We start from the raw sequence: 15,210 nt of genomic DNA, 5'->3' as shown, positions 1-15,210 counted from the left end.
GAACAAGGATCTTTATGGTTGTCTTATAAACCAAAATATTCCTTAGTCCACAAGGATGTGTTTTTTTTTTTTTTGTGTATTTTGGAGTCTAATAATTGTGAATTTTTTTTTTTTCCTTAGATATGTATTTTCCACCATTCCTAAGTGTTTGGAATCATTTGGCATCAATTAGGAGTCAAAATGTAAAAACTTGTCATATTTGGCAAAAATTGTCATGAAAAGGAATTTTAAATTACCAAAGTTCATAACCACCAAGATTTGGTTTGAATTGGTTGGTTGGAGATATTTAAGGCATACAACAGATTTCCATAAGTATATTATCAAATTATATGGATTGTAACAAAATTTTATGGAAGAAAAACCTATTTTTTGGAAAGAAATTATAGTGTTTTATGGATTGGCTAACTAAAATAAAGTTTATGTAAAGTTTGAGTTGTGAATAAACTTTCATTACCATCTAGTCTTGATCACTTTGGTTTTTTATAGAGGAAGTTACATCATTTTGTGTGAACATAGGCTTGAAACTGTCAAATTCAAGGTTTGAAACAAAGATGTGGCCCTACCTTGAAAGTTCACCATTGGAATTCAATGATACTTGGTGAAATGTAAGTTAGGACATAGTGCTTCATTATTCAAAAAGGCCAAGATAGGGAAATCTTGTTTTTTGGTTTTAATTTGATGCCCTAGGCTAAATAAGCCCATGTATTTAATCTGAAAATGAACTCATTGAGAATGGTAACAACATAGGGAGGTTGTAGTTCCTAATATTCTGATGTATTCAATCAAATTAAGTCTATAGAAGGCCATAAAACCATTGGATAAATCTCATGCACCCAACTTGAAGCATTTCTATCAAGCCCTAGTCTAACTTGATCAATTAGGCTAAAGTTTTTTTTTTTGCAAGTATTTTGTGTTGCAAAGGTAAGATTGGTACTTGGTGTTTGGGGAAGTGAAAGTGTTACATTTTATTAGACTAAATCCATCTCAAAAGTTCCTAATTACATAGATTTACCAGTTTTTGGAGGAATACTTCTAGGAGAGACCTAGTTTGCAAGAAGGCTAAAAGCCAAAAAATTGTAGTTGGTGTGTCCAAATTTAATAAGGTATTTTGATTGTTTCTATTTATGATAAATACATCATTTGAACAAGTCTAGAGTTCCCTAGGACTTGAATCATCACCTTGTGAGTTGTTGTGTCTGTTGGTGTTTTGAAATGTCATGGTTTCAAATTACCCTAATGAGAACAAAATATGTCTAGGGGTAGCTATTTCCTATCTATAACATATCCTTTAGACATCAGGTCAACTATAAGGCTAGACCCTTCTTCTACTTTAGGCTTTAAAAGACCTAGGGGGGTGGACCTATTAGATTCTTTATATGGTACTAGTGTTCCAAAAAGCATTCAACTGAATCTAAAATAAAGTAGATAAAACCCTTATATCTTTTATACTTATGAAAATATCATAGACATGAAGTAGCTAATAACATGACCTAAGAAATTGATAAGCTAAGTGAGGGCATCCTTTCAACTCTTAAATGGAAAGGAAAATGGATGATTATAAGTTTGATTTTAGCAAATCCCAAAATATGCAACAGTAATAATACGTTGATCTTGTAGCTAATCACTGCCTTATCTATTGGGTAGTTCTACAAATCACACACATAGATCTATGATACTAGTGACATATTTCATACATCAAGATATTCAATCTATCTTATCACTTTGTGAATCAGACATTAGTGTTTGTAAAGACCTCATTCTTATGAAATATCCTTCTTAAATAACTAGTAACTCTATCAAATACATCAAGAATTTACTTGGCTCTTCGTTCCAATAGAAAAACATATTAGACATAAAACATTAAGGGGATGCAAATGGGTCTAAGTTCTTTGTTTGTAAACCACATAACATTACAAATTACAAAGATAGGAGACAAGAATTATAATTAAACTAAGAAGATTCTTGCTCATTTGTATTCATGTCTTTGAAACTATACATTAAATATGCATGTAAGCAACTCATCAAAACCACTAAATAGATCAAAACTATCTATATTAGCTTAATTACAATTGTTCATATAAGAGAGAAGGCTGAAGAATGTGGAAATACAGTCCTGGATCCAACCTTTTGGGAATCACAAACTAAGTGTAACCATCATGGTATCATAGTAATGAGAAACTTTATCTAAAAATTGGAACTGACTTGTCTCATATTAAAATTTGAAACATCTCAAAAAATGAAACCTATGGTCTCACAGTGAAAACTGCCAACCCTTACAATGGATGAGAAAGAGAAAGATATAGGAAAGGAATGTAATCTTAGATCTGATCTAGGAGTGACATGTGTCCACTTGAATCTTCATTCCCTATTGCTATAATGCATCTCTCATCTTTCTAAAATTGAAATTTGATATGATTCTCATTGTAAGAATTTTTCTTAGGGAAAAATTCACCCAAGACCAAGGAACTCAAAATACAAGCACAAATTAGATCAGAGTATGATCAGAATAACTATATAGTATTCAATACAATGTACAAGTACACTAGGAGTGCCTATATATAAAGGTTTCTAAGATGCATCTAGAATGCCTTAGAATCAACATCATGATAAGTCATACAACCAAGCACATGTCCACGAGATATGGGTTATCCTCCATTAAGAATAGAAGTAAGTGTTAATGATGGGAGGATAAGCCTACAATGGTGTGACATGCAAATCAGTGTTGTAGACACCATGTGCTAAATTAGAAGTGTGAATAACTATGTTGTCTACATGAAAACTTAGTGAATGATGCAAACCCTAGTGTTGTAGACACAATGTGCATAATTAGAGTTGCATACTTTTGTGTTGTCAACATGACAACTCAAAAAGTTGTGCAAACTCCTAATTGTCTCATAAATATAAATAATAAAATAATGCACTAACCTAAGTAAACTTAAGTAAAGCATAAATAGTAAATATGTATTTGCACCAACACTCATCATTCTTGTGTAAAAAACTTGAAATATCTCTTCCTTAATGATGAAAACCCTTGTTTTGACAAAATATCTAAAATGTTAATAATACTTTCATCAAACTAGCTTAGAGATAACAAAATCCACCCCTAACTACATTCTTACCATCTCTGATAATCATTTAGTTCATTATTTCATCATAAACCAAATATAAACTGATATACCTAAATGAGATTGAAAATGGATACCTAAGACAAAACCTTGTATAGCTTGAGTAGGTGGCTTCCTATGTAGAAAAAAACCACAAAAAATCAAAAATTCATTCTCTCCTAGTTCCAACGATATAATAGTACTATATCAGCCTATCAGGAGTGTCCAAAAGATGAGTTTGAATTTTAGGTCCCTAGCATGGCTCTCAAGTTTGCATTTATTTGAAAATATTTGATTTTTTCAAAAGTTTATACTTAAGGTTAAAACTAAAGTTTATTTAAACTACTTGCACATTTAGAAAAAATAATATTATTTTATAAACTTTGGTTTTTCCTTGCATCTATGCATTTTAGGTCAACCTAGCTTTGACTTTCCTATGACACGTCACATTTTGATCTGCTCAGTTCTTACCTAGTTAGTACCTCCACCATGTAGGTGCCACATGGCAACACTAGATTGGTCCTTGTTCTAACACATCTTCCTAGGTCCTCTACCATGTGGTGGCCTCTGATTAGGTCACCATGTCACCATTCTTATCCTCCTTGCATCTTTCCTTGGTGATGTGGCAATAGTCATTCGATCTTCCATGTGGTGTAATCTAGTGTACTTGATCTTCTCACTACCATATCACCACTCATATGCCACATGTCATGCTATAACTATGTCACCATGTTACAATCCTTATCAAAATGGTCACCATGTCATCGTGACATAGACACATTGTGACATGTGGAACCTCTGTCCATGTCACTGCTTAGTTGTCCACCTCATAATTTGCACCAAGTTAGGCAACATCTACTATGTGTCATCTCACCATTCACCCACAAGATGCCACTTGTCAATTTTTGGTTCATTGTCTAGTCCAAGTCTACTATCCATGCTTTTTTTGTCATTCAAAAAAATTCCACATCCCCAAACTTAACATCTGTCCAAGGGCCTCACCATAGAGGTTAGTGACTTCAAAAACCTATGTCTTTAAGACACCATACGAGTGTGTGCTCATGTATTTAAGGGTTAGAAAATAACACTACACAATCAATGTGGGATTGAACTCTTATAATTTTCCTCTATTTTTCCTCCATTGTTCAACATCAGGCCTACATTTAATTTTACAATGTTTATCTTGTTCACAGGTGGATTTGAATATGAAGGATGTATCCCTAATAGCCAAAGTTTCTTCTCCCTTCTGTGGCACACACACCTCCTCCATAAAATGGCAGTCTTGAAAATATTTATAACATTTAAAAGCTTTGCAATCACATGCAACATCCTTTTCTTTTGATTGGAGAATTATCTGCATCATTGCTTCTTATGTAGCTTAATACCTTCAAACTCCCTTCCTAGCTCCTGACCATCATTGGGAATTTGAAGCTTCTTTCATACTCTAACTGCTTCAATCTCCCTTACTAGTGATGCTTACAATAGTCAATAGGATCTGTATTTTGAAGTAACATCCCACACCAAGCCACCAACTAGAAAGGCTCAATGTTGCAAACAAATATCTCTCTCCACTTCATATTTCTTTTCAACAACACTTTCACTTCTTTGACCACATATATGGAATTTAGACATTATTGAAAGTGTTATTTGGTGCTATATTCACTAGTTCTCTTCCATTCACCACCATTTTCAAAACATTAGCCATTATGCAAATTTGCACACCCATATGTGCCTACCACTGTTGCCATATAAAAAAAGAACAACTACGTGACTGTAATATTCACCTCATAAACTTTGTGACTCATTTGGTAGGTTGGAAAAGAAAGTTATTCCCCTATTTACATGCTCTATTTTAATTTTTTACTAAAGACACAAAGATGGATGATTGGAAATGCTCACTTTGTAAATATCCTTGGGGTTGATGTTTCTTGAATGGTGCCTCTTCTTTTGTGGAACTTAAGACTTCTTCCTCCAATTGACGACCTCCTTCCTCACATCTCATATTCATTTTTTATTTCTTTCACCTACACATTGAAACATATCCTTAACTTTGAGTGGAATTCATTGAGAAAGATAATATTGCATGGACATGTCATTTGTAGTGAATATTTGGATTGGAGGCAAGCTTATGGGTTACGTAATCTTATATGGGAATGTCTTTAATTTCCCAATCTAACCTTATTTTCCTAATAATTGTTGGAGAACTTTTCTTGTGCATTAAAATTTGAAAGCTCATGAATGAGAAATTGAAGAGGAATCATCATATATTTTTTTTTATGTCCCCATATTTTGAATCATGATGAAAAAGGCATCACTCACATATTATTGATGGATTCATATTTTCCCTTAGGGAGTCAATATTTTTGCAACTTCCCTTAGAGAATTTATGGTTTTGAAACCAACCCCTACTTAAGCAAATAATTTACCATTGTTATTTCCTTTTTCTTTCATATGTAAATAATTAATCACTTGCATCACCATGCTTATTAGCTCTAACTGTTGATAAGAAGAACAAGTTGATTTTAATTTCTCAACATTTGATCAATCTAATGATATTAGTCAGACCTTAAAGTGGGTCTGATTAAATAGTTTTTGAACTGAAACCTCTAACCTCTAGAATCCATGATTTGACCTTATGAACTAAATGATGCAAATTGGATTGAATATTGCCATCAATTTATTAATTAAATCTCAATTTACCATGCTCATGCAAACTCTAACTATTCTGCCAAGAGATCCCTTGACTAGCTTAAAAATTGAGTGAAATGGACAACCAGACATTAAGATCTAACATACTACTTTTTAATTCCACAATCTTACACTCTATCAAATCTTATATCATGAAAACACTTGGATCAAAAGATATTGACCATCAAAGTTGTCTTCTCAAAACTACCTACAAGTAAACATGCTAGAAAACCATAAATCACATTCAGTTTTGGCTTTGAAAATAGGTCAAACTAAAACTTGGGGGCATGAAAACTGGGATGTTAGTTCACTATCATGAGGATAGTACAAATCTATCATTTGGGCTCATGACACATAACTATGCATATTTGGCGAGCAGTCAAAGTGGGCTACTTTTTATTTGCAAGACTAGGAACAATGGTAGAAAAACATTTTTGCAAACAAAATGGACCTAGGAACGTGTGCAGATAGATTTGTCAAGACTTGAAAAACAACACACTTAAAAAAAATTGAAAGTAAAACACAACAATATAATCTGTTTTGTCTCACCTATTATGGGTTCAGAGTTATGACATCCCAAATAGGGGTACCAATCAATCTACATTTCTTGACACCAGTAAAGCTTTACAAATTGCATTTGCAATCGCATTCAAAAACTAATCAAATGGATTCATCATAAGCTTAAAACTGAAAAATAACAACTCTCTAACCTCTAAAATACAATTCAAAAGGAATTTTTTCATTTTGGTCAATTGGGTCAAAGTTATAACTAGTCAAATAGGGCCTCCTAGAATTTTGAACAATTTACATCAGCATGACAACAGTAAACAACAAACTTTGAGGGATTCAAAACCTAGTTAAAACATATTGAAATGACTTCAAATCTAAAATATAGTATCTCTAATATGCATACTAAATATTCCAAAAGTGGAAAGTCATGAAAAATTACTGGGTGCAAGATATTCAAATGCAAACTAGGCTATCTATTGTTGTTTGACACTTGAGCAAAAATGCAGATATGAATATTGCTCAAAACAAGACTTCATGGAATGACTCAAAATGATAATTTATCTTCATGAAATGAGTGGATATTTTGAATAAAAGGTTTTGGAAACACTAAAAACCTCTTAGGCCTCAAATGGATAGCCATGTAATCATGCATTAAAATGTGCTTATAGGGCTCAAAAGCTTGGAATGGTACTCAAATTAAGAAGGCAATTTTGAATCCCAACAGTGTCTTCAAAGGAAGGTAGAGACTAGGATTAAGGATTAAACCTAGGAAAGGAAGAGTGAAATATTTAATCAACATTGAACAACATATTATTGCATGTTGGAAGATTTATGAAATTCACCCAAGTTTATGTTGTGTGTAGTCTACATCATGGTGAAAGAAGAAAACCTAAGGAGATGATTCTAAAAAAATGAATGGAATTATGTTTTGAACTTTTCCCCTTTCATAAATATCCTCCAAAAAGGTCATAGAGTCTCTATTCAATCCTTTTGAGTTAAACAAAAATGATTTTTAAAGCTTTTTCTTTCACTCATTGCTGTGAATTCTAGTTATACTTTTTATTATATGCAGAGTAAGTTTCTTCTTTAGGCACAAAACATGGCCAAATGACCAAGTGCCCAAATATGACTAGAATATAAGTTATGATCTAGAATTTAACCTTACATATATATCAACTTCCATTTTATCTATATTTATTTTCATTTTCTAGAATGTACTGGAGAAATGATTTCATACATATCCAATGTTATCATGCATATTTGTGTACCTATTTGTATGCTTAGAGTGAAACCATAATTGAAAATGTCATTACAATATTAAGGTGACATAACACTTAAAAGGAAGCCAAATATATCTACACACTATTCCTTTTTTCATATTGGTTTACCATGATGAAGGTTTTACTTATTGTCTTCATAATCTAAGTTCAGTTTGTCACTAAACCTTCTTAGCTAGGGTTTAGCAATGTCATACCCCCTTCCCACTAGCCAAAATTGACACCTTTAAACCTACTTTTGACTTTTATGACAACTTCTTGTGACCTTATATGCCCATAAATTGACATTTGATGATGATGATAAAATAAAAATAAAAACATGGTATCCTAGGCATAAATTTGTAACACTGTGGGGAGAGAAATAAAGTCTTTACTAAAGAAATTTCTCAATCACATGAAGCACTTGAAAAACAACTAAATCCATTTAATGATATTTATAATGTTATATAAAGAACAAGAATAAAACTCTACCTACATGAATAGACAAGAATACTGAAGAAAGGTGCAAAAACTTTGTGAAGGAAAATGTCTTCAAACTTATATCACTAGAAGACCTAGCTACAAATCACACATTCACATCTTCTTTGCTAGGATTAACACATTTTAATCTCACACTAGCACACCTCCAAAGTGAAAATTCACATATTCTCCACTAGGATTGATCAACACAATTGAATCTCACACTCTTCAAAAAATGAACAATAATCCAGATCCAGTGAAATATTTTGGCATCAATGTGATAATGGGTAGAACATTAGAAATTCACCCCAACAATGTTGAAATTCCCCATGGCCTATTGACTTCTCTAGCCCCTCCCCTCTACAAGCACCAAAAACTCCCCCCTAGAATCAAAAGCCCTCCCCTATCTCCAAAATACAAATGTCTAAAGTGTGTAGACCTCCAAATTAGCTCCCACCCAAAATGCCCAAATTGTGAAATAAATCTTGTGCACACATTTTCCTTTTTTTTTTTATGAGACTAAATTGGTGAAATTTTTGACCAAATCGAACACCTAAACAAAAGAAAAGAGAACTGAACAAGCCAAGAAAAGACCTTGGTCAGAATTAAAGGTCATAAATTACCTCGACAATATAGTCTATTATATGCCAACCTCCATAGACGAGGTGTCATTCTTTGTGGACTTGATGTTTTCTCTTTCTTTCCCATTAAAAAGATGTTTTTAAGTAATTTGATACTTATGATTATTATGGAGAAAGTGCCTAAAATCGTTGAAAACCTACTTTCCTAAACTTCTTGAATGATGATATTTCATCTTCAAATCAAAATTGGACATGCAAATTTTTCCTTTTTTTGAAGACCTAAGAGATCATGTATAATTATCATTTGCAACTTAAACATACAACAATGATGTGTAAGCACTATAACATACCAAAAACATGTGACCTTAACAATATAACATACCACAAAACTAAGTTAGCCCAAGGGCATCATGTATTGTCCATACAAGCATTGCATGGAATTAAAATTGTCTTTGTCCTATTGGTCTAGAGATTTCATAAATAGTGACCCCATTCCATAACTTCAACAACTCGTCAATAAGGGGCTCAGTATACACATTCTTATCTCTAACTTGGTACTTACCTAGTTGAATGAATAGAAACATTATATAATTACCATTTTGATCTAGTGTTTATAAATTAATTTAGATAACTATTAAATAAAAAATACCTAGTAGAAATTATTGAAAAAATTATGTGTTCCCTCTTTATGGACATCCAAGGAGGAATTTTATTGCTAATAACAAAAATAGGTCACATTGAGTCAATAATCTCATATCTCCAAATGGGTTGACCCCATTTTCTACCAATGAAAGCTTTAGATTATGAGGTTCTTCTTTGAATATTGGTCACCTATCTTCTATGTCCTTAAATGCATAACCATCCATAGGAATTCACATAATATCATCTTGACTTCTATTATGTGCATGGTAATTCATAAATTGTGTCGAGCTAGAGCACCTGAATAATCATTAAAGATGTGGAATAATAGGAATGTACTAAAGAACTTTGTGAGACACCTTTTCCTTATTTCATATGACCTATATCTACTAAAATGACCCATTGGGACATACATGTATTGTCTAATACTTCATTCCAATTTGATTCATAATAGTAAACAATTCTTGGTACGAACGAGGTAGAATGTTTGGTGGTGGTAACAAAAACTCACCTATCAACCTACAACAACAAATATAATTTGTTAATATAATTAATATTAATGGTATTTTAACATTAAAAATGGAAAAAATGGCATACCTTAGCATACCTAACATTGCTAGATTGGATAAACCATTCATAACTTTCAAGTTCACCAACAACACTATAGCAAAGAGAAGATTGGTTTGGGAGCCTTTTTATAGAGGCTTGTATGCCTTCTTAAGTATAGGTATATCAAAAACCATCTTCATCATCATTACTAGATGTGCTAGTACCATCATCTTGATCATCTTGATCAACTATGCCAGTACTGTCATCTTCAATTTTGTTCTATGCCGCAAGATCATCTTCTTCCATGGGATCATTATTCTTGGCTTGGATATTCACACCTCCATGTTCCTCTAGTACAAAATCCACATTGACCAACCGACCAAAATCATACCCCCCTTCAACATGACTATATTGCCTATAATGAATCTAGACTGTTGTGATTAGAATTATTTGATTCTTTAAACCCTTACACTTTTTGAAAGGAAAATTACATTTATCAAATTTTTTTAAGAATCAAGACCACATTCTAGCAATTGTCTCATTATTTTGTTATGGGTTTATATTGGCAGGTGTGGTCTTTCTTCACAAGAAAAAATTTGGGCTATAAATATAGAAAATGTAAACATACAAGTATTAGTTGTATCTTTTATATAATAAAAAATAATAAAATATTACAATATTATCCAGGATATACAAATACATACAAAATTCATGCTCACAAGATTAGGCCAACCAATTTGCACATTCCTAGACTCATTTAAAACATCAAAAACCTTCCTAGGTGGTCAACGGTGGTCAAACAACCACAACATGATCACAAGGCATGAAATAAGGTGAAGTGAGGTATAATGAGGTATTAAACATAAAAAAAGTTCATTATTTCCTCCATTAGTGGAAAGGAAACCAAAATTTGTAATGAAATTATAAAATTTGCAAAATAACAAAGATTGGCAAAGTTGCAAAAATTGACAAAGTTGCCATGTTGTTACTTTGTGCAACCTTGGAGAAATAAGTAAGATATTTGGAATGTGAGTTAGTTTTACCTTTCCTAAGGTGCTAATTATATTAAATATCCTATTTAATCCTTCACAAAGGAAATTGTACGAGTTGAGAACAAGTTTTTGCAAAACTAAATTTTCAAAACCAAGTTTTACTAGCAATTTTTTTGCATTATTGTTGTTGTTCATAGAATTTAGATAGAGTAGCTAGCATTTTTTTTGTATAGGTTGTAGTGCTTTTTCATTAATTTGTGTACATATTTATTCCTATTTGTAAAGTATTGTTAGTTTCTTTATGCTAATCTTACTAAAAGTTGAGGGTGTTAATTCATTCTTACCTTAAAATCTTTAGCCAACATTAAAATTTTCTCCATTGTTCAACCCTTCCATCTATGTCATTTAAATTTAAAGTCATAAAACATTATAAGTTTCTCAAACAAACCAGTGTAGATGGTAGTTTAAATATGAACTCATTCATTTAGTGTGAGTTGATGATTAAGGAATTTCCTTTTTTGACGCTTATAATATTGTCATAGACTATCAATTATTGGAAATATTCAAGACTATGCTAAGTTAATAAGAGGGGAGGGGTGAATCAGTAACTTTTAACATTTCTATACTAATTTCAATTCTGAATCCAATAAACCATTTAACATTTATTTATCACATTTGATATAATTGCATGGATGTGAAACTAAAAATATAAAAGCATCCACGACACTTGGACACAATGATTTGGTGACCTAGAAACCTTCCAAGTAGAAAGTAAAACTAGGTTGGGGATGAAGCCCACAAAAACTTCAATACTATAGCATAAAGTTGGCATGTTAAGGCTTACAATGATCACTTCTAATGATCTACTCTATTAGGAGCAATTAGGACTGCTAGGTCCACCTTGTTAGAGGTTTTACAAAAACACAATGAAGTATGCACTCTATTAAGAGATTTAAAAAAACTATTAAGTCTACCTTGTGAAAGAATTTTGACTAGTTCACTTGTTAGGATAAAATAAAAGATCTCTAACTTACAACTAGATTGCTAATAGAGAATCTTTGAATTTTAGATCACCTTTCTATGATAGATTTGTCACTGCTGCTCCTTATGCTGATATGGCCTTCACAATTTACACTTTATTTATTGCTTAGCTTCAATTATTCACATTCATTTCTTACATTTTCATTACATATAGACTTCATTATCTTACTTGTGGATGTGATACAGTACATTACATATATATATATATATATACCAATCCAATTTACAAAATTACAAAGTCGATCATCATGCAGGTTAACACTAATATTACAAAGTTAGCCCAAATGAAGACACTCGGGTTTTGAAGACTAACTTGGTGAAGTTCTAATACTCAGTGCCCACTATCATTACTTAGCATCATCATGCACTCAGTAGACATAGAGGCTTGACCCATACTAATCACTTCAAGGTAGTCTTGAACTCAGTATATATATATATATATATATATATATATATATATATATATATATATATATATATATATATATATATATATATATATATATATATATATATATATATATATATACACCAATCCAATTTACAAAATTACAAAGTTGATCATCATGCAGGTTAACACTAATATTACAAAGTCAGCCCAAATGAAGACACTCAGGTTTTGAAGACTAACTTGGTGAAATTCTAATACTCAGTGCCCACTATCATTACTTAGCATCATCATGCACTCAGTAGACATAGAGGCTTGACCCATACTAATCACTTCAAGGTAGTCTTGAACTTAGTATACACTAGTGACTTAGTAGATACTATTTAACTTAACAAAAACTAAATCACTCGGTCAATAGATATCCTCATTTTACACTAGCTTTGCATTACATGAACTGCAAACTTGGTAGAAACTACAATGCTTGGTAACCACTGAACTACTTGGGTTGAATTGCTAGACTAAATCTACTCATTTTGAATTGTTGGGCTTCACACTAACTATATATACTTGGTAACCGCTGAAATTCTTGGTAGCTACTAGATTACATGGAAACCACTGTAGACTATTCAATAAACTCAAGCAATGTGCTCAAATACTTTATTATCAAGTTTGTTTTCAGCATTCTAAATTAAGTTATCTTGTCCACTAGTTTCCTTGTTGAACTTTTGGACTACTTATACTAATTGTAACAAAATAGGTTGAGAAGAATCTACCTCAATACCTACTACCTCAGACAAATTTTTTTTAGCATCATCAATAATCTTATACTCTCTATCTCTTTCTTCTCTCAATTTTTGCTACTTTGTCTTCTTCTGGAGGAGTTCACCAACTATGTGCATTTGGTCTTTAGTAAGATTATCAATGTCCCATTTGGGAATTTGTATTTTCTCATCTAAGTCTATGTCCTCCTTTATGTCCTTTCCTCTACCCAAAAATCTTGTACTTGGATGAGCTTTAGGTTCAACTATCCTTGCACTTAATGGTTTTGTATCTAGGATGGAAATAATTGTAGATATACTATGACTTATAGTGAAAATTGATAAAGTACTAACCAATGGAATACTAATAGGAATGCTTGTTGAATCCAAAATTGAAGTAGACAAAACTGTAGTATCCAAAACTGAAGTACTTACTATTGAAAAACTCAAAATTGTAGAAAATACTATATTCATGACTGATGACTCAATAGCTAAAGAAGTTAGAGGTTGCAACTTTGTAGATGAAGTGGAAGTCACTTTTGCTATAGACACATTGAGCTAAATTGGGGTGAAGAGTGATTGGACATTTGAAGTGTCTATGGTTGTCAAAATCAAACTTTTTGAAGCTATCTCTAAGCTTGATATGGCTATTGGTTTGCTTGGAGAGTGAGGAAGTGAGACAATGACTATAGATATTATCTTCATTGGGTCAGTCTCCTCATCATCTTCTTTATCTTCCTTGGTAGCTTCCTCCTCTTTATCTTCTTCATCTTGCTCATTGTCAAATTGTGTGGGCTTAATATAAGTTTCTTCTTCATTATTATCACTATCATCATCATTATCCTTAACATCTACTAGGAAGTCACTTGGTTTATGCAGATGATAAACATTCTTCCACATGCTTGTGGCATTCTTAACCACATTCTCTATATCCTTGATCAAAATAAAACATGTATTAAATCTAAGAGTCATTTTATCTTCATTTTTCTTCAAAGACTCTTTTATCTCAGCATCTATCATGCTCAATAGCAACTAAGTTAGGGTTTTTTCATAAATGTCTTTTGTTGTTTGCATTGCAAAGTCCCATCTTGGCTTTATTTTCTCCAATAATTCATCAGAGATTTGAGAGGCTACCTAGTCTGGTGAATACTTCCATTTTCCCATTTTGTTCTACACTGATTCTTCAACTTGTTTCTTCTCTACCTCTATCCTTGTTTCATACTTCAAATATTTGAAGTTTTTTATGCCTACACCTTCTCCCATTTTCTTCAACTTTTCTTGGAAGGTGGGAAGAGGTTTTCTATGGACAATATCACTTCCTTTCTTTTTGACCTCCTTGTGAAGACTACATTGGATGGCTTAGGTGGCTTGGTGATGATCACCTTTCCTTTCTTCTTCATTAGTTCTTCTTCCTTTTCCAATTCCTCTTCATCCTCTACCTCTTCTAAATCTTTTCATTTACCTTCATTTAACATGAGAGGTGTGCTAGATTTTACTTTAGCTATCCTCCTCTTTCCCTTGTTAACTATCTAAGGGAGTTTTATCTCTAGTTCTATCATTTCCTTGGCCTCATCATAGGTTCCAAAGTATGGTTCCTTTGGATAAAAAAGTTAATTAATTAGAGCCTCAATAATATCCTTTGATTCATCAATATTTACCTCATAAGGAAGAGGTTTTACCCATGCAATTCTAGGCTTCACTGCATGAATGTAAACTCTGTCACAATCAACCATAAAGCATACATCATCTTTGTAATCCTCAACTAACTTCTTAGGTATCCTAAACCTATTGTTCATTTTCTCTTTGAACAGTTCAAAGTAGTTGTCCATAATGTTAACATAGTTCTTTCCTATTTTTGCAATGTATTCATTTATCTGGTATAATACAGGCACATGTTTTCTCCATACTACAGTGCCTTTGGAAGGGAAGAATTTCTAAACATAAAAGAACAAACATGTCATGAGTGAACCAAATTTATAGGGTTTATTCTTGGATGTCCTAATACTCTCCATATTCTTCTTGAATTTCCTCAATAACAACTTGGTGAGGTCATAAGACAAGTTATTTTTCACCACTTTTTAAGCCAAGTCTACAACTTCATAGGATACACTGTTGAGACATCTCAAACTATATATCTTATGTGCTATGACATGAATCCCAAATTTTAACTCTACATTAGTTGCACTACTAATTTTTATTTCCCTAGCATCCCACTTATCTAGGG

This window comes from Cupressus sempervirens, chromosome 6, assembly GCF_028749045.1.
Source record: "Cupressus sempervirens isolate cs-2001-9-10 chromosome 6, ASM2874904v1, whole genome shotgun sequence".
NCBI classification, from domain to species: Eukaryota; Viridiplantae; Streptophyta; class Pinopsida; order Cupressales; family Cupressaceae; genus Cupressus; species Cupressus sempervirens.
The sequence above is the reverse complement of the archived record's forward strand: the minus strand, read 5'-3'. Positions refer to the sequence as shown.